The sequence below is a fragment of the Anser anser genome (genome assembly GCF_964211835.1).
Source record: "Anser anser genome assembly, chromosome: 2".
In the NCBI taxonomy this organism is placed as follows: Eukaryota; Metazoa; Chordata; class Aves; order Anseriformes; family Anatidae; genus Anser; species Anser anser.
Genome location: NC_139721.1, coordinates 144,679,665 through 144,701,809, shown reverse-complemented (window position 1 = coordinate 144,701,809; position 22,145 = coordinate 144,679,665).

The following is a 22,145-nucleotide window of genomic DNA, read 5'->3' as shown; positions in this document are numbered from 1 at the left end:
TCTTCTGCCCTTGAAAAAGCAGCACAGATATCTCCTCAGCCTGGCAGGATTTCTGGACATCGAATAACCCCAGGACATCTCCTTGGCTCATGGGATACCAGCCAGAGCTCAAAGCCTTTTCTTAGTTCCTCAGGTCCTCCTCAGAAAGGAAAGGCTGCCATGAATGGCAAAACAAACTCAGATTCAGGTGCAGAATTCACAGCCCTTCCTGGGGTCAGCCTTTGGCCGGGCAGGAGAAGGGGAAATGTCTGCTCCTGCTGTAGCCCTTGGTAGGCGACCTGTGCCGTATGCAGAGCCCTCTTTCTCCCCTCAGCTCCACAGTAGGACTTTGGGGTCTGGAGAGCCAATTTCCATCCTTGGCCACCACTTTTCCCAGCTACCCAGAAGTGATCATCTGGAGCACGAAGGAGCTTAAGGTGGAAGCATGCCCCTGAGGCACCCCGGAGCATCTTCAAAGAACAAGAGCCTGGCCTCGACAGAAGCATCTTAATACTGCAACCAATTCCCACTGAGCTACACAACACCAGGACAACACAGCATAAATACCAACTGTCTGAGAGTTATGTTGCTGTGCTGCAGTGAGATCCTGATTTATTTGGTTTTGATAAGGATGGTGCCTTTGCTTATTAAACAGACGGCTTAGGATTTACACTCATTGAGGATAAGCAAGATCAGAAATGCTGAGTATTTGGAAATGTGTTATTGGGGTGGAAGGGGCAGCTCTCCTTGAGAGCAGAGAAGAGCAGAGACCCAGAGGAGAAAGCCGGGTCACTAAGTCCCGTCCTCTGCTGTCACACAGCCCAGATTGTGCCATCCCCTCCAGCCACCAGCCTCTCAACCTTGGCTAAACAGCAAAGCATTTGCTCTGTGAATAGCTTGGAGGGCTTAGTGCAAGACCTCAGCTTCAGGGGACCCAGTTCCTCTGTGTAGGAACTTTCTGACATAAATACACTTCAGATCCTCTGCACGTGCTGGTTCGTGGGCTGGTACCGTCCTTTCAACAGCTGGGTCCCTTCTTCCCCCGTGTTTCCCCACGGGCAGGCAGTGACAGTGGTTCACTGCACTCATCCTGCAGCTGTGCAGGGCTCTGACAGCCCCTTTCCAGCTGCACAATTCTCATCTACATTGTGTTTAAGAAATGTCCATATGAATATTGCCTTATCATGCTTTGAACATCACTGCACATTTCCCCAGTGCGATGAAATAATGGCATGGCCCTGTTTTGATCGGGCTTTTCCCCTGTGGAACACACACTCATGTCCTCCTCTAGGACCCATCTCAAAATCACGGTGTAAAGCTTTGTGACTCTTCCTTTCCGTAGAGAACAGCACCGAGGTGAAGAAGTGAGACATCTTGAACACGAAGCAGAGGCTCCCTTCCCCTGCGTGTCCCCATGTCACTGCACACAGGGGACGAACACACGGTGGCACGCAGGCAGGGGCAAACCAGGCTTCCTTCCTTGGCAGCCTCACGGGGAGGCACGAGGGTGGACACGAGTTCTTGTTCCCAATCTGCAAAGCTCCTCCAAAGTGCTCAAGGACACGCTTTAAATTCCTTTCTTCCAGCACCTTGTTTGATAGCCCATAAATAGCTCCTCTCCAAACACAACGTTGAAAGCCCAAAGCCATGAGCAAAGAGTACAATTGTTTCAGTGTTTAAGTTTAAATAATAAACTTAAGTTTAAATAAATAAAGTTTAATACTTTATTGTATTTCTGAAGGCCAAAAGCTTCAGTGCTCTGTTGGGCTTTAAATAATAACAATAATAATAATAAACAACTATTCAAAAAAATGCCATCTCATTCCTGAGATTCCTGTAAAATAGGGCTGTTTTCCTTCATCATCAAAATTATATCTACAGAGCAAAAAAAAGGCAAGGATGAGCTGTGTGTTTTTATGAAGTCAGTTTGGAGATCATGGCCAGGGATTTCACATCCAGATACCTAAATATAGAGCAGTACATACTCGCCATGCCTGAACTGCTGGGAGCTTTATGTTCAGAGTTGGAACATGATCAACAATTTCTAAAAAAAAACACCCTATCCCTCTGAGATATTTAATTCGGGGTATCAATAAGTACACATATTTCAGAGCACGATTCTGAAAATATTGAGATTTATTTTCCTTCATGTGTCATTTCATGGCATTGCCTGGTTCCATCAGTATGAGGATGAGGCCAGGGAGTAGTGACCTGAGCTTCCTTAGTCCTAATATAATGTAATATTACTTGGTAAATACCATACCAGTACACATCAATACCAACCTACTTATCATATCCTATTCATTCAACACCTCCTTATAGCAATGCAAAGCCGATTTCCTGGCTTAAAGCAAATCTTTTGCTTTTGGAGATGGCAGGATTCAGTGAGGTTTCCCTCTTTTTGAGGCTGGGAATATCCTACAGGAAACAGCCATGATCAAAAGTCATGACAGAAGTAGAATGCTTTGGGTTGGAAGTATTAGCAACGCCTCACAGTTTGCCAGCTAATGTGTGCCAGCAGAGGAAATGAGCACAAGGAACAGCAACCTAACCTCACCTCTGGTCTGGCTGCTCACATAACTTCCCGTGCCTTGCCAGGAAAGAAGCCTGCTCTGCGCAGTGAACTCCCACTGGCATTGCTTGGACCCCTGTCCTGGGGCTTGGTACCAACCCCAGTCCCTCCAGAGAGCAAAGGTGTCATCTGGGGAGACCAGCAAGAGGGTTACGCGGATGATCTCACCCTGCAGAATGAACAGAATTAATCTTGAATGATATTGGAAGCAGAGGCATAAGACTTTTTTCCCGGACGAGGCATCCCATTGCCTAAAGACACGTGTCACAGCATCCAGCTGGCAGCAAGGAGCGCTCTGCAATCCACTGAGACACAGCCTGAGAATTTGGACACCGTAGAATCACAGAATGTTTTGGGTTGGAAGGGACCTTAAAGACCACCCAGTTCCAACCCCCTGCCATGAGCAGGGACACCTTCCACCAGACCGGGTTGCCCAAAGCCCCATCCAGCCTGGCCTTGAACACCTCCAGGGATGGGGCACCCACAGCTTCTCTGGGCAGCCTGTGCCAGTGCCTCACCACCCTCTGAGTGAAGAATTTCCTCCTAACATCTGATCTAAATCTCCTTTCTTTTAGTTTAAAGCTACTCCTCCTTGTCCTACCATTGTCTGCCTGAGCAAAAAGTCACTCTCCATCTTTTTTATAAGTCCCCTTTGAGTATTGAAAAGCTGCAATGAGGTCTCCTCGGAGCCTTCTCTTCTTCCTGCTGAGCATCCTCAGCTCTCTCGGTCTTTCTTCATAGGAGATGTGATGTTTGCGTCTCCATCAAGCAGCAAAAATGCTGCCCAGCACAGGACAGCAGCATGGCCATCTGTCAGCCCTGCTTCCCAGCTGGACCTTGCCCGAGGTGTCCACCCTCAAGGAGGCACCACGTCCCACAGCCACGTTCTCTGACCGGACTGGGTCTGTCTCCTGTCTCTCCCCAGATAAAATGACTTGTTATTTTAAGATGGAGCTGTGTCCCTCAGGTTCTCTTCCAATTTCAGGCAATTAGATTTTCAGCTTGAGCTGTAACTCTTGTCGATTTGACCAATTGGTTACCCAGTCAAATACAAGACCAAACATTATGACATCTTTCTTCCCTTTGTGTGGATCCAATTTTTTTCCAAATGTCTTGCTACTTTTATCTAATTGTGCACTCACACTTGATTCAGGAAATGAAAACAGGCAGGACCTGCACAAGGTACGGCCCCTAAAGATCTAAGGAAGACCTTTAGCTGGTGCCAATGGCATTTCTCCAGCTCCAGATTAACTACAGATTAACTACCATCTCCTCTTCCCAAACTGTATCAGGTGATACTCAAACTGAAAAGCCAAATAAGGATGCATTCATTTATAAAATGGCATTAAGAAGCCAGAGGTAAAAGACACATTTTCTCCTCTTTTGGGATAAATCCCAATACAAGAGAGGCTCATTTTCAGAGGTAAGATTGCTCCAGAACAGCAGCCCCAAGCAGACCAGGCTTACAGACTGTGGTGGTTTTACTCAGCTGGGCAGCCGAGCTCTACCAAAACCGCTCTCACTTCCCCTCCTCAAAGGAAAAGGAGGAGAAAATATGATGGGAAGAGCTCAAGGGTTGAGATAAGGACAGGGAGATCACTCAATGATTATTGTCATGGGCAAAACAAGACTCAGCATAGGGAGATTAATAAAATTTATTACCTATCACTAGCAGACAAGAGCAGTGAGAAATGAAAACACCTTCCTGCCATCCACTCTCTTCTACCTCCTCCCCCTGAGTGGTGCAGGGGAACAGGGCATGGGGGCTGCGGTCACTCCCTGACGCTTCGTCCCCGCCATCCCTTCACGGTCCCTCTCTGCCCCTGCTCCCCATGGGGTCCCTCCCACGGGATGCCGTCCTTCCCGAACTGATCCTGCGGGGGCTGCCCACAGGCAGCAGCTCTTCAGGAACTGCTCCCACACGGCTCCGTACCACGGGGTCCATCCCCCGGGAGCAAACTGCTCCAGCACGGGTCCCCCACGGGCGGCAGCTCCCCCCAGACCCCCTGCTCCTGCGGGGGCTCCTCTCCACGGGCTGCAGCTCCGGCCCGGGGCCTGCTCCTGCGGGGGCTCTCCATGGGCCGCAGCCTCCTCCAGGCCACATCCACCTGCTCCGCCGGGGGCTCCTCCACGGGCTGCAGCGTGGAGATCTGCTCCGTGTGGGACCCATGGGCTGCAGGGGGACAGCCTGCTCCACCAGGGGCCTCTCCACAGGCCGCAGGGGAACTGCTGCTGCCTGCCTGGTGCACCTCCTGCCCTCCTGCTGCACTCAACTTGGGGGCTGCGGGGCTGCTTCTCTCAATGTTTTCTCACTCTTCTCTCCCAGCTGCTGTTGTGCAGCAGTTTTGTTTTTTGTTTGTTTGTTTTTACCTTTTCTGAAATCTGCTCTCACAGAGGTGCAAACAACATTGTTTATTGGCTCTGCTCTGGCCAGTGTTGGGTCCCCTTGGAGCCAGCTGGAACAGGCCCTTTTCTAACATGGGGCAGCTGCTGGGCTCTGCTCACAGAGGCCACCCCTGCAGCCCACCACCACCAAAGCCTTGCCACATAAACCCAATACACAGATGTAGAGCCCCACAGAAAAGTACGGAAAGAGGAAAGCGATGCTGGCAACTGCTTGAGTATCAGTTCAGAAAAGGGAATCCCCTCCAGGCTGATGTGGAAATGATGGGTGAAGAGAGTATCTTTGCTGTGGCAATATTAATAGCTCATTTGCAAATTTTTACCCGAATCTATTCACTTCAAAAGCTCAGCTTGGGGACTCGGAGAGAGATTTTTCAACAAAACATTAGTCTCAATTAACTAAATGTAACTAAGATAAATGAGATGAAAAAAAGAGAGAGAGAGAAACTGAAGCAGATAAAACTGGTGAGGCCATTAAATCCATAAAGTGAAGATGCTGAAACTTGGAAAGCATCCCAATACAGTCCTGCAAGTATTCTGAGGCAGGGTCAAAAAAGGATAACAGGGCCCTCCCAGGCTGGAGACGCTGAGCAGCCAGACGCTATTGACACAGACAGTCAAATTTCAGTGCAGCCCACAGCAAACTCTGGGCACCAAGGTGGGAAGGAATGTTAATGAGCAATTCCAGTCTCACACGTGCTATTAAAAAAGCACCGGGCATCCTCCCCATTGATAACAAAAAGCTGTGCCCTCCAGAGTACAGACTAGGTCGCAGCATCCTGAAGGGAGGGTGAAAAGAGACCGTGGTAGAGTTTCTTTCTTTCTATCTTCGATCCTGACATACTAATAGTAACGTGTGTGTATGAGCTCTGTAGGATCAAAACCAGCAAGCTAAAGATTAATAAAGAAGGGAAGGGAAGGGAAGGGAAGGGAAGGGAAGGGAAGGGAAGGGAAGGGAAGGGAAGGGAAGGGAAGGGAAGGGAAGGGAAGGGAAGGGAAGGGAAGGGAAGGGAAGGGAAGGGAAGGGAAGGGAAGGGAAGGGAAGGGAAGGGAAGGGAAGGGAAGGGAAGGGAAGGGAAGGGAAGGGAAGGGAAGGGAAGGGAAGGGAAGGGAAGGGAAGGGAAGGGAAATAATGTTAACTGATTTTAGGGTATTAATCCAAATTTTTATGAGTATCTATAGCACGTTGTGCATTCTCAGGAAAACAGTAACTCATGTAACCAGTGGTGCCCCTTTAAAAGCCTATTCTCTGATGCCTTCAGAAAGACCAGCACCTCAGCTCTCTCAAATGGGGCAGATGTACAGCAATACCACATGGGGTGGCAAGTTCCCCCTCAAAAACACAGCAGATGAACCGACGTGTGCAGCGCGGGCAAAATAATCAGTTCTCTTCATGCATCCAGGGGCATCAAAAATCTCATCTGCCTTCCCAAAAGCACCCACAATATGCCATTAGCCCAGGGCAAGGGAGTCAGGTGCTTCCCCCAAAGCCATTGCACCCAGCCGGGTGGTGGCAGATGGCTGCTGGGGACAGTTTTCAGCAGGGAAAAACAGGAATAAGAGCGTGCCCCGGGGCTCGTCTCATCTCTGGATGCTCCCTCCTGAGCCCCAGCATGCCTGGCAGCAGCAGCACCTGAGGGTCTCCGTTCCCCCAGCAGAGCCTCACGCCAGGGCAGCACATGGGCTCCTTCGGCATCATTTAGGCTACAAGAGTAGAACATGGTCAGTTGGCAAAACTCATGAAAGCCTTCCTGTACCACCACATGGCTGGAAGGGCACCGTGTGCATCACTTCCCAAGCTCAGAGCCACGCCACACCATGCAAGCCCCCCAGGAGAGCTGCATTTTCTCTTTTTGAGGTGTTGTACTGCTGCACAACGTGCGCTCGGCCCCCTTGTGAGAGCAATTCCGCAACCAAGCTGCTGAGCCAGAGAGGGCTGCTTTGCTTCATCTGTTACTGCCACAGCTTGTTAAAAGGACTGATTTCCCACCGCGGTGCCGCTTGTTTTCATGTGATCATTTTCATTATCTCTAACCAGCCTTTTGTAAACCACTACTCTGCAAGAAACCCCCAAATTGACCACAGCAGAGACCTAGGCACGCATGGTGCTCATATTCAGGTAAAGAAAAACCTGTTCTGCTGCGGGTGGCTCTGTCTGTTGCCCAATGTGCCACCTCTCTGCTACTCACGTGGCTCCAGATGTAGGTCTGCAGCAACCCTTAGCCAGCAGGAGCATCCCCTGGATGTTGGACAGACACCGTCATCCTTTCAAAGTCTCCTTTGAAAATAGTCAGGAACCGGAGCACTTAAAAGCAATTAAATCTTTGAAAGGAAAGATATGCAAACTCCTTTTTTTTCCCACACAAACTTGTGAATAGTGACATCTTTCTACCTATTCAGAGAAGTTCTCATTGCTTTTGAAAACATAAGGTAAATCTTTACCAGAAAAAGGTTTTAAACTATTGGATTTTCTCCTTTTCCCCTAGGTAGATTCAAAAATCTTCATGATTTTCCACATCGGTGGAAAATCAGCTTTTCCACTCAAGAATCAAAAAGGTGCAACTTTGCTAGGTAGACTATTTCTATTATTTATTTGTGCTTTTTTTTCTATTATTTATTTGTGCTTTTTCATGTAGACAAGACTGGGACTGGCTGTTTCATGGCAAGTCATCTCCGGTGGCTCTCTTGCAGGCCTGTGCCCCGGGGGCTGACGTGAAGAATTGCTCGGTATGCGCAGTGCAGGGCTCCACTTTTTACCACCGGCCTATTCCCTCTGCAGTGACTGCTGAGCTGCTGACAAAAGGCGAAGGGAGACCTGATGAGATGCTTGACCTCTCTCACCAGCAAGGCTTTGAAAAAGGCGTTTCCTTACACCTCCTGCTCTCAGGCCAGCCAAGGCCTAACCAGGTTTGACCACCCACTCCATACCTTCCCTCTCCGACATGATCTAAAACCACCCTGCCTTTTTCTTGTCTCTGGAACAAAATAAAATCCTCGAACTCCAGCTAGCAAGGATGAACCCTTACAGCTGGCTAAGGAGCTTGCTGATTTGCGAGTCAGTGGTGGAGCGGTGTGGCTGGGGATTCCCTGGAAGGACACTTTGGTCACTCTATTTCCAGTGAAATGTGGGGGACGAGCAGAGACAGGACGCCACGCTCTCCTCCATGGGTTATCCTGACCATGGGTCTGCCATGCCAAGTTGAATTCACCTTTGAAACTTAAGGCAAGCAGGAATTTACCTCAAATCTTTCCTTGGTGTGTTCTAATAAAAAACCCTGTATGATGTGTCCTCAGGAGATGACCCAGGCCTACATAAATATACGTATGCTCAGGGTGCACCATCCAGATCTCTGGCTGAAACCTCTGCAGCCACTGCCATTTTCTGTGGGGAAATTGTTCCCAAAATGGGATGGGGACTTCCCTCTAGGCCTCAGATGGCTCAGACCTATGATTACCAGAAGTTTTGTACAGCTGCTGTGCTCTAATGGCACTAGAACATTTTTAACCACTATAAAATAGTCTGGTTAATGCTGATTTTCCTCCTGAAATGTCTTCCTGGTGAAGTGGCCTGTGCCCAAATCACAGCGTTTCAGCTGCCACAGAGAACACACTGAAGTGGGGGGGAGGGAGGAGAAAAAAAGAAAAAAAAGGAAGCAGAACGCTGGAAGCAGGCTGAAATAGGAGAAAAGAGAAAAAACGGAGGCTTTTGTGGAGAGTAAAAACAGGGAAACACAGAATAAACAAACATAGATCACTCCTTGGTGTCAGGATTATAAACACAATATCCTATTTTCATTTTCTTTTAGTTTTGAGACATAAATTGATACATTTCTGGCTTAAATGTTTCATATTGAGGATAAACTCCTCCGATAGTATCAGTTAGACCTAGAAGAGGTTATTATCTGTGATAATGAAATAAAATACTATAATTAAACATTGTAAGGGCTATATATCTTGAAACTGAGCTAAGGTGGCCTGGGAAGTTATGACATGGTTATTTCCTCACAGCTGAATACTTGACCTTGGAACCGCAGCATTTCTTTGTCAAAGTTTTCACAAGTGATATTAATAGGGAAATTCTGTGGCTTGTCACAGACTTGACAAGCATCCCCAGTGACCGTGTCCCTTGTTGTCTTTCTGCTTCATTACACGTGGCAAGAATGAGAGAGATGGAAAGAGTGAATGAGAATTTTAATTGCTTTGAAAAGAAAGATGAGCATGTCCTGTCCATGTTCACATTTATGCGGAGTCACTTGTTGGGTATCTGGCTTTTAGCCTGTGTAAGACAATAATGAAAGGGTTAACAGAGAATGTCAAAGATAATTATTTTAAAGTTAATAAATATGTAATTAATTTCCAGTCTGCATTTTGCAATAATCCAATCTTGCTCCCACTGTGTTCCACGGTAGTCTCACAACTCACTTTAATCAGATTGCAGATCTATCACGTAAAGTAAAGTGCAGCATTTAAATCACCCCTTTATTCTGAAACCCCAGTTTCTTCTCCAAAGATGCACAGCAGTGCTACTCCCATTATACAGATGCAGACGCTGATGTTGCACAGTAACCCAGGTGGTCAGGCAATGGGTGAGAAACGAAAAATTCACAGTCTGCTTGAACAAACAAGCTTCAAAGAAGCTACAGATTTTATTTCCAATGGACAACATGATCTTTATTATTTACAAGGGAAGTTCAGATTCTCCTTGCAATATACTTTTAAATGAAGTTTGGAAACTGTATTCTAAATATTTATTACAAAATAAAATATTGCCTTATCTATTAATTGTTTTCTGCTATTTTCTTCCCTAAATACCCAGGCTGGCTCAAGGGCTCTCAGCAGTGTAGGCTACCACACCTACCACAGGCAGACACAGTGGTACCATGACAAGGAGGACAGGATGGGACAGGGCAGTGCTGGGGAGCAGGGCTCAGCCCCATGCTCAGTGCAGCAGCCATGGGGGTCCCCAGATCCCATGCAGGTGATGCTTTGGGGGGGGGCAGCCCTATTTCTGAGGCTGCATGTGGCAGCATGTGGCCTCTCCAGGACCACATCCTCAAAGTCAGCCTTGCCATTTACAGGTTTGCAAAACCTTGATAAATTAGGAGTTAATCTTCCTAGTTTTCTCTAAAAGTGCCTGGAAAACACAGAAAGTACATTCTCAGCTGCATCTTCCATCATAGCCTGTGAGCTACTTTTTAAATTTTATTTATTTATTTATTTATTTGTGGCATAAGGGCTGCTACTGAGAGCAAGAGGCAGATCTCTGGATGGTCTACTCCAGTGGGGACCGCTGGTTTTGTCTCACAGCAATGCGTTATTTCCCCTTTGTCTGATGACTCAAGGTGTTTTAATGCAGAGGATGCATTAAAAACCTCAGCAAACAGAAAATTAGCTGCGATTTTCTCTGTTATAATAATAAAATAAAGCAGCATTACCAAAAATAATCACCTCATTTATGTATCAAGCACAAGGCAGAAACTGCTCTGGAATTATCACCGCTTGTAGGAAATTGTCTTAACTGTACAGATAGGAGAACAAAATGCTTATTTTTGTTATCATGAAAGAAAAACTCACACGTCCTTCAACCCGCCTATATTTCAAAGCCCATCTGAAGCCGAGCAGCAGCTGGAGCAGCCCCTCACCGTCTGTCAGAAACACCGGTGATGAATTGTGTGTACGCCCGCAGATCTCTGCCCCCCCAAAAGCCAATGTCTTGGACCAGGCTGAGCACAAACAGGGCTGCGCAGGACCACCTGCTCTCCTTTGTGCTACATAATGTGTTCTCCAAGCCCAGACGCGGCTGGGAATTTAGCAAATCCAAGTTCAGAGGAGGCAGCTAAGGCCAGCAGGGTGTCACACAGTGGGCTGCAGAAGAGGATCATTTATTTTCCAGTTGCCAGACTGCTACAAGTCCCTTCAAAACATGCCTTTTGCCTACTTGCTCAACAAACACCGAAGAATAAATGCTAGAATAACCATGCAACAACCTCTGGCTTCAGCTTACACCAAACACAGACCGAGCTGCTTAGAGGAGCCTGGGCAGCAGCAGACATTACAGAGAAGGAGCTCGCAGCAGGACTAGGAAGCCTTTATCTCTGTCTTCTGCATGAAGCCACACTTCTCCAGGCTCTGAGAGATTTAATCAAGCTGGCAGGGCAGTTCACAGGACATATTTCCCCGTCTTTTGCCTAAATCTAGTTCACACGTTGCAGTTTCAGAGACCTCTCCCCGTCATGTCGCACTGATGCTTTGCACTTGGCATTCGTGGGCTGTTGTATGGCTGCGGAGGGAAAATCACCCAAGAACAAAGTTTATAGGCCAAGCTGAGGTCGCATCCCTCTGTAATAACGAGCCTTCCAGCACAACTGCCTAATTTCTTCCCAGATAAAAAATTAAAAAAAAAAAAAAAAAAAAAGAACTCCTTTTTACAGCTGCTTTTTGTTTCCTGCTTTGTACACCGTTATCAACCTCAGGAGCCAACTTTCCACTTACCCCATCACTCTGCATCACGAACATTGTACTCTGATCTGAAATTTTGCCAAATGCTCTAAAAAGCTATTGCACTCCCCTTGTACACCATAACATTAATATCCTCAAACAAGTTCACTACATTAACGAGTTATGACCTTTCTTCCTAACATATGATCACTTTCCTGTATTCTGTGCCTGCCTCTGGGTTGGTTTTCCATCACTTGTTTATTCCTCTCTTTTGTTAAGAACACGCTGAAGGAATTTCTTAATCACTTCAATTACAAATTCGTATCTCTGATCTCCCTGAACGTTTCTTTTTTCCAACCATTAAGGTTTTCCTTTGAATAACAGTTGGCAAGCAGCAAGTATTGTTCCTGCATCTGAAGTTACAGCTGAAATCCACACAGTGTCATTATATCCCACAATAAAAACGTATCAGGATTTGTCTGATTGTTTCTAGTGAATGAAGTGTAACGTGGAGTATAGGCCGGAATGGATGCCCTAAGCAAAAGCAGAGATAAACCCCATTTTAAACCTGGTCCTCAGAACTGACTCGGGAGCAGCTAAATCGCCATCCATTTTGTGTTTGCACCTTCATTTAAAAGCAAAAATAAAAATGAAAAATAAAAATGAAAGTAGATGGAACCAATTTATACTTGCAGTCCAGCCTAAACTCTCCAGGCAGTCTCTCTTAGTCCCGTGTCCTTCCCCCTGCCTGACTCACCTGGTTTGAGAAGGGACACGAATGGAGACTGGTGACAAGAAGTAAGGTGCTGGCAGGAGTGAGCGTGCTGGGAAAGACAGGCCTCAGTCACGCTCCCACCAGGGGATTTTGTTCCCTCCCGCAGACCTGACGCCGAGCGGGGTGCAGGCAGGGGTGGGCGGGGGGCTGGTGCTCCCTGCTGCACCAGGGCCACCCGGGGCAGGTGAGCCTCGGGGCCGACGGGATCCATGTTATTTGTCTGCGGGAAGTGGGGGCAAGGGGTGAAGGGCACCAAGAGGCACTTCTGTTTGATGAGAGGCTGACTGGAGAAGGGTTGCTCAGACAGTTCAAGAGGGAGCGGATGAGGTGAGGAACAGTGCAGAAAAAATGTGGAAAAGGGAGGGGAGAAAGAGAAAAGCACGCGAGGTGGCTTCTGTTGCTTCTTATTAGCAGTGCAGCTTTTATATTCCATAAGAAAAGTATCTCAGTGCTGTCAAAACAACCAAGGCAATCATTGCAAGTCCTCACAGGTTGTCTTATCTGAGCAACACGTTTGTCAAGGTGCATAAAAATCAATAGGCGGTAGCAAGTGTTCACGAAAGATGTCAAGCAGGTGAAGAACCAAAGCTGCAGCCCCTTCTACCTGTGCAGCAAGGCACTGCGGAGGCCAGAGGCAGGGTTTTGATGACTCCAAGAGCGAGTCCAGCAAGGCTCTGGCGAACACCAGGAGCCGTACGGTGCTGCTGCTGAACGGAGCAGTGCTGCACCCGCTGGGGTAACCAAAATGGCAGGCAGTCGGGCATGGTGCATGCAGGGGAGCCACAGAGAGTGCCAGAGCTGTGCGGTGATGCTCTCGTCACTTTTGCAGCTGCTGTTTGGAGCCCTGTCACCCAGCGTGGTGTCCCTGGGGCCGACTGCCTCATCCCACCTGAGCCCGCGGACGTGGCAGCCTGGTGCCCACCGGGACACACGCTTCTTTCGGCACGGCTTCCGAGATGCATCACGCACGATGACTTTCACAATGGACATGATATTCTGTGCGTACTGAAATATGTATCACCTATATGCATATACTTTATATTTTTTGTGCGTATGTATACATTTTCTCAGGTTTTCCGTCTCTCAAAACACAGAGCAAACAGAACAAGACAACCTGAGAACCTCCACGATCAGGAAGAAGTCACACAGCGCCAGTTAAACAGACTGATAAAGTCTGAATGCTCATCCCATGTTAAAAAACAATTTCTGAGTTAAAAAAAAAAAAATCAAAGCTTTCTTTTTTCTTTATCTTAGAATTATTGCCAAAGCGGGGGGGGGGGAATAAATAAATAAATAAATAAATAAGCTGTTTCCCTGGTATCTGGCTTAGTCACAGCAGGATTTTACACAAGTCTCTCAAGAAAACCAGAGCTCCACTTTTTTAGTGAGATATTAAGGCTGGAGGTGGCCTGTGTTATCGCCATGGCCCTATTTAAATGAATTGTTCAAGGGGTCAGAATTCCAATCTTGGGCTTTTATTCATAAGCACATGGTCGAACTGTGTCCAGCTTCTGCCTGTTCATTAGATCTGATTTTTACTGCTTTCCCCCCCTACTTGCCTTCAATATATTGAAGTCTGATTTTAAAAATAGCTCTTCTCTTTTGTGTCATTTACTTACAAATTTGGGGAGGAGGAAAGCAGGAAAGGAATAAAGCATACCCTAATCACTCTGAACAAAAGGAAGAGCTGCAAAAATTACCACTTTCAAGCTTTCTGAGAAAGATAGCAGCTTTTCAAATATCAGTGCATTCATGAATATTTGCCTCTTCTGCTCTTAGGTCACGTTGCAGTAACAAAATAACATCTTCTGGTGTTTCTTTTCACTGAAAATTGTTGCGTACATACATTCACTGAAAATTGTTGCGTACATACACCTTTCCTTCCGTTCAGAACTGGTAAAATCCTGCTGATAGCCATCAAAAGCAGAGTTAACAACAGCGCAGTTCTCAGAACTTAGGTGTGAACGTTTCAAGGGATACCTGATCAAAGAAGGGAAATAAAACTCTTGATTTGCAGTCCAAGCTAGCAGCCTGAAAGAAATTTAATTGTATTAACCACAAAATTCCTATTGCAAGACATGTATTTGTGTTTGTTTGCTTTTTTTAAACAATACTATTCTGGTATTTTAAGTTGTAATAGAGAGCTAAATTTACTCTACAAAGAGTAATTTTAAATTCTTCTGTGGAGAGGAAATACATAAATTAAAAATGATTATGCTAAAATGGCTTCATGATAATATGCGATGGTGAAGAGTTTGTGTGTGTTACAGACATCTGCTTTGCAAGCAAAGAAAAATTATCAAGGCGGTCTCAATGACACTCCAAACGTTGCTGTTATGTGGCTTATTTCTTCTTCATATTCATCTCCCTACCCTGGAAAAACAGACCTACAAACCACATCATCATTACCAACATCAGATATGAAAATGGAGGGGGAAGGAAAGGAAATACAGCACCAACAGCAGGAAAATGAGGAACATGGGACGGACTGGGCAGTTGTCTCTGGGAAATTGGAGGCCACCAGATAAAAAAGTTGCTATCATAATTTGATCAAAAAGACAAATTAAGGTGACAGGAAGCTCATCGGGGAAAGTTAGGGGATACGGGAGGTTAAAGATACCAATTTTTGTCTTGTTGGTCCTTACCACATGGCTGCAGTAGCCATAAGGCACAATAACTTGTCAGCTTCTCAGCTGTACAATTACTTTTAGGCTGTTCCATTTATACACAATTTGATCAGTGAAGCAGATCATGCAATTAATACAAGGAACAAAAACTCATCACTAGAGATGTGGCTTCGGCTGCCCCTGAACTGACTGAAAATTACCAACAACCAGCCCCCACCAGGAGGTAGCAGACCCACTCTTCACCTCCTAAGCTTGGCACAACGAGCTAAGTGCTCACAGAAGGCAAATTTCATTTTGGATGGAATAAAAAAAAAAAAAAAAAAGAAATGTAGTTTTTGTTTCTTCATTTCCCGCTGTCAGCTGTCAGCTGTGCCTTGCGGAAATGAGTAACAATTTATGATGCCGGGCACTAGAGAGATCTTAGTAGTTTGTGAAGTAGTTTCCATCTAGCTTTCGCAGCGGTTCTGTGCAGAGCAGGAAAGTTCACTTGGCACTCGGGATCTTCTGGCTCAGCTTTGCCACTCTGCGTTTGCAAAAGAGATTGACTGTGTATTAGGTCGACCGTTTATGACATCTTTAGTAAAGTAATTCCACTGTCAGGCAAAAGGAATAGAGCAGATAATTGTGCCTGTTTTCTACTCAGGTGCTGTAGAGAGGGAAGGGACCAGTGCTTACAACCATGTCTTTTCACAACATAAATGAATCAGTAGGAGCTTTACCACCAGCGATGAAGGGGCATGAGGAACAGAGGTGCTGGCGATTCAGGTGCTGCACACGTCCTGCAATCCAGACTTGAAAGTTAATTTTAACAGCTCAAAAATGTAACTTCTCCTTACTTTTCATAAAGGAACATGAGGGTTGCCTTTCTGTTTCCAGTAGTCGTATCTTCAGCACCCAATGTACATTCAGAGACTCCCACATACTGCTTCAGTCATAGCTAAAATACAACGGTGCGAGTACTTACACAAAGCATAGTTTGGGATTATTTTACGGTAACTTGACTATTTTCAAAAACATGTATTTCTAGATTTCCAAGACTGAGGATGTTATAGAGAGAGTGTGAAAGACGTGAAGTTACCAGCTTGTGAAAGCAAATCGTGTTGCACCATGACCCTTTGTACCCTGCCTTCTTAAAAACCTCATGGAAGAACTTCATAAACCCAACTTCCTTCCAGCAGGCAATCCTGGCCACTTACTGAAGATTCCATTTGCAGTACGATTATTCCAGAAAAATCTTTCATCAAAAATGTAACCCAGAGTGATAAATCACTCAGAACAATAAAATCACTTGCATGAACAAACACAGCTTCTATCGGTAATTGTGCTTGCTTGCCCTAGGCATGTTTGTTACATACGGGAAGCAATAATGGTTGTGGTTACTATTCCCAATATCACATTTTTCTTTCCCAGTTCACACTTATTCATAGCAATGCTTATCCAGCAGCAGTTATATAAGATGCAATCCAAACGTTCATAACCAACCTCTCACAAACAATAAGCTGCATTAAATTAGCCCCTGACGTACTTTGTACTAGCAAAGCAATTTGCAGATCCTTCATGAAATATTAGTCCTACTGTTTGACAGCAGCCATTGTGGCCATTTTTTCTGACAGCATTATATGCAAGGGCCTGGTTATATGATCTCACCGTGGCTGTCACGTAATTGAGAGATCCTCAGGCAAAAGGACAAGTTTGGTTTCATTATTTCCCCCTTTCTGGGAACTGGAGTACATATCCATCTGATCTGACATCGTAAGATGTCCCAGAAGCAGCATCAGCAATGGCTGAGATCACTGATTTCCAATGGCTGGGTCCATCGCATCCTGCTCATTGTGGCATTTCTGGGGACCCTAACCTATGCTTTTGCCTTGACTAACCCATTTCACCTGTTAAGTTGTGTACTTCTGCTTACTGACTGTCCTCCAGGATGAGCCCTTTCCACATGCCAACCATCAGCCCTTGGGAGCAGAGAATGTTGCTTTCCTTAGTATTTGGGGTTTTCCTTTTTTAAAAACCTCCTCTGTAGGACATGCTTCTTGCTCTTCTCCATGGAAACCTGTCCACATCTACTCACCTAGTGCCATTCCAAATCATGGAAAATAAAATTCTGTGTGTAATTTAACTTGAAGAGTAATGGCAACAAATCAGTATTACAAATCATTTACTTGCTCATCAACGTTGATTTCATAACTATTATGTATAAGTTTCTTCCTACTGCCTTTTCCACATCCTTGAAATAGTCATTTCCATTTCACCACACTTCTTGAAAATGTGCAGCAAGTCAGAGATGTTCAGACCTAAAATTTTTACTGGTAGTCAGCTCCACATACAATTAGCTCACAAGGTCCTTGTGCCATGTCCTACCAGCAGGTAGTTTCTACCAACCTGATAACTACGAAAACATTTTTTTTTCTGACAATTGTTTTCAGCAGACAGTATTTCATATTCTGTTTTGCACAGCCACCTCGGAGATGATACAGGTATAACAGCACGTTAAGGAAAAGAACAGCTGCTGAATGTCAAAGCAGTACCCGCTCACTCAGCGAAGATTGTCATTAGTGTCAGGAACGGAGGCAGCCACTTCTCTGTCTGCTCAGCTGTGGTAAACAACAGGAACCAAAACCAGAGGGGCTGATGCATCAGTGCGAGTGGCACATGGAGCAGAAGGATTAGTAGGAAATGTACATAAGCATTAGAGAAGATATTCTAAGACCACAAAAGTTTCTCTACCACAAATCTAAAACCATCAAGACAAAGAAATTTGGTCTATTATAGCTCTCTCTGTTGACTTGAAATAGACTTGAAAAAAAAAATACTCAAACTGCATTTGATTCCAGTTTCAGCATGAACTTAAGGTAATGTCTTTTTTCCAAACCAAAGCAACTAGGGCACTAGCTAGAATGGAAATATAAATGATTACTTAGCTCAGGTCTGATCTTACAGAGTCAGCAAAAATAAGCAAGGTAACATGAGGACTTTAACCACAGAAAAAGAAATGTAAGTATAATAAGCATGTCCCTAGTGTATTTGTATTGGTTTAGTAAGTTGTATTATGCTCTGTTCATGCTTGCATTTAATTGAAAAAAAAAAGAATAACAGAGTATTGGCGTTTAGCACGCAAAGATAATAATAAACTGAAAAAGATAAAGCCTGAAAGAAAGCAGAGCTGCCTGTGGGCTCTGTTATTAAGTCTGAATGACGAGTATTTGAAAATACATTGGTTGGTCATTTCAACATTAAGCTATGAATAATCCTCCCCTGCACAGCAGGACACAGTATTTATACTGTGGTTTTCTTCGAATACAGTTATCTGCTCTTTCTTATCCCAAAACTCAATACAAGCCCCATATCCTACATCACATTCTAAAGCCCAAAGAAATGGGGTTTGCATATAAGATAATGGCATTACTTGCACTCTTTAGTTAGATATTACAGAATTGTTTCTATTTGTTTGTATTAAAGCAAAATTGATTGAAGATTTACAGTTGAAAAGTCTCTAACAGTATACAATGCTATGAATTAATGTGTTTCTTTGACCTGGAACCATCATATATTTCTGTGTATCCCACATATCAATGAACACGAAGGTTTCTTACAAAAGAGTTTTAGTCAAATTTCTATTAATTAGGTTTCCTAAAAAAATGAGAACATAAAAGGCTTGTATAACATTACAAGTGCTTATGATAGCTTTTAATTTGATAGCCTTCAAAAACTGCAGAAAACTGTCTAGCAAACTTCTGTTAGGAATGCCACCTTGTGGTTAAAAGCTGTATATAACAACGACTCCAGGTAAACTTAGCTAAATTTTTACCTGCAAAATATCATTTATACAGAAATGGGCTATTCGTATATGACCTTTCAAAATCTACACTATTCATTTATTACCCATTCTGGATGAAAATGTCTGTGAATATGGATTTCCCTTCCTCATCTGTATACAATGCTAATTAATTATGCAGGGAGCACAACTTTCATTAGGAGATGGTATGCATTTATTAGCATTTTAAACAGAAACAGATTGCCACATGCATTTAGTAAAAAAAAGCCCACTAAATGCCTACTCTATTTAGATAAAATTTAGTGGATTAGTTTAAAATGTAAGAAAATACCAGCATTTTTCTCAAAACATTTCTAGAAAAGAACCCTTTGCACACGCTACCTCCTCCAGGCTTTATGGAACATCTCTGGTTGCTATATAAAAGGTCAAGTTGAACTATAAAAAGGAAACACTGGATGTTTCAATTTGTCTTAAATAGATCTTATCGTGAGCTCAAAATGAATTGAAAATGGCTGTTGGATCACAAATTGCTCACTAAAGCACAGAGAAATGCCAGGTAAACAAGAATAGAAAGAAGGGGTCCAAAAGCATCTAATAATCTTTAAGAGACATCTAATTTTTAAAAGCCTAGAAAAACAAATAATCAATAGCTGCATTCAATACAGCTGACATTTTCATAGGCAATTCCCTACGATGTATGTTCACATAATTTTCATAATGAAAGTATGCATTACACAAACCATCACAACACATTGTATAATGAAATTTAAAACTAATGAGCCATATCCTAATAGCCATGAGTCAAGTCAGGATGTGCATTAGTAGACCATTTGCAATTCTCTAGTGACAGAAAGAACAAGGCTAAACATATCCAGTAGCCCATTTAGAGCACAGCTTGTTCTTTGTACTGGTAACAGTAGAGCAGAACTGAAATGAGTTTGCAATCTTTTAACGCTCAGGCAGGCCTCTGTGAAATATTGTTCATACTTCTGTTAGCATGTAAGTTACTCCTGGGGCAGCCAAAAAGGACTGCTGTGATTATTTAGCTTGACCTCTTGCGTAACGTGGATCTGGCTCGCCTGAATTTCTCCTCTATCAAATCACATCTTTTCAGAAAATCGTCTGGTACTTCCAGACTAGAGAAACCTTTACCATTCTGTTAACTGCCTTTACTTCTTGCGACGTGTCTAGCTGTATTTACAATCACTGGATCACTCCTTCTCTGCTAGACTGAAGAGACCTTTATTTTATTAACAAGCTTTTGCTTCAATAATTTTCTTCTAGGCTATCTTTCCTTTCATTAAACTTAAGCAGATTCTATTTACCAAGACTCTCATGACTTTGCATTTTTAATCTTTTTATTACTCTTACAACTCTTTTCTGTCCAATTTTCCAGTATTACTGGAAAAGTTAGGCACAGCATTCTTGTAAAAGGTTATATCAAAGTGAAATACAGACAGCAGTATTACCTCCCTGTCAACATTCCCATTTCTAGACCTGAAAATCTCACTGGTCCGTTTGGCCACAAGGCATGCTGACAATTCAAGTTCAGCTAAGCGTGCACCCCACCTCCAGGCACTCTTCAAAGTCAGCATTTCCTACAACACAGTGGTCTGTTTGGTAAGTATGACCTCAAGCCTCTGCTCCTAGAGACGCTGTTCTACTTTAGGCCACACTGAAATGCAGATTTTTCACAGCTCCCTACTAAATAATTCATCTTACTCTGTTTAAGTGGCTCCTCGGTATTTAAATTTTGTGGCATCGCAGACTTGAGCACTCATTGTTAAGTCTTCCTTTGTGTTCTTAACAAACTGATGATTAATAACCAAATCCTGACTGAACTCATGTAACAAATCTGCGCAGTCACAGCTGTCCTTTCAGAATTATATTTTCAGATCTCAATTAGCGTCATGATGAATTTTAAATTGGGTGATAATACTTTACATGTTCCTATAGCAGTGAGTTATTTAAAAGAAAATCTAAGATTTGAATCTAGATTTGAAAATCTAAGGGTATTCCAAATAGCAGTTATGAAATATCTAAATAAAATATTAGAGCAAAAATTTCTCTGCTATGTAATTGATTTTGTAAAGCTTAAGATACGCTTTGTATGAAAAAAATGCATTCTTTTGTAGCACAGGAGAAAATACTGTGGTTTCTCCACTTTGTTAAATTGTACATAAACAAGTAAATCAGGTGCTTTCTTAATTCTGTCAATCACTTACCACTTTATTTCCTATGCATTAGCCTCCTATTCTGTGCTCTATTCTGAACCTTGCATCCATTTTATTACACCAGTCATGGAAGAACCAGAGATCACCTTTAAGAGCCATCAGAGAATAAATTCTTCTGGAATAAAAGGCAAAAACTGTTTAGATCCACCTGTACACCTGAAGATCCTCAACAGATATAATACCTAAGTTGGAGAGCAACACTGTGACTGATACTTTTTAGTCTGCTGCATTCTGACAGATCTTGCTGAAGCAACAGCTTCCCACTTTTGATGAGCATGCTGCGCACATTTTAAGTATTATGAAAAAACACAGTAACATTTACATTCTTCTCAAAGTGCTAATGTACATTCCGAATTATCTGTTTGTTCACGTTAATTTACTGAAATTCAAAGCTCATTGTATTAGCATTTCAACCATTCAAAAGTATGGGTATAATACGCAGAACCTTGAAATCATACTCCAAGTGTTTGGAGTATGAGAAATCATACTCCAAGTGTTTGGAGTACCAAAGCACTGCTCTCTAAGCCGTTACCAGACAACCAGTTTATCACCTCCATTGAAGTAACCATGAATAAGAGAAAGATGTAACTCTAATACATTTCATTTTCAATAAAAATTCTGCAGAGGACAGACTTTCCACGCAGCACCAGTTAAATCTGTGGTGCAATCCAAATAAGACATTTGGTATTAGACATTTGCTATTTTTGTGGTTTTGGTTTTTTTTTTTTTGTGTGTGTTTCATTGTTCTGTGGTTTTTTTTTGTTTGTTTTGTGTGTGCGTGTGTGTGTTATTTTTATTATTTTTTTTTTACATACTTTCCTTCCAGGATGCTGTGAATTATCTCACATCTGTCAGTCTCAGCAAAGGGAGATCACTAGATCAATTACCACATGGCTAGCATTCAGGTAAACACATGAAGGAGCACATTTTTTGAGATTTAAGAATATCAAATTCTGAAACTACCTCTCTCAGAGGACTTCCTTTGTATCAAACTGGTAAGAATATACTTGTAAAGAAAATGCTACATCATGGATCCTGCAGTATTTATTTAGAAGGAACACAGTAGATACAAACAACCACACACATACTTGAGGCATGCCAAACATGACGTACTTAACAACAATGTGCACTCTTGATGTCTTTAAAGAGCAAAGCTGATGTCTTAAAAAACAAGACTCTTCCATTCAGAGTTCCATCTGCTAAAATATCCCATCATCTCAAAGACATAACTAGCAATTCTTTTTAAATTCTAAGACATTAAGAAAACAGAATTCTCTTCTGAAATCAACCCTAACTGCTCTGTTGACACTTTACCAAAAATCACTGTCATCATGAGAAG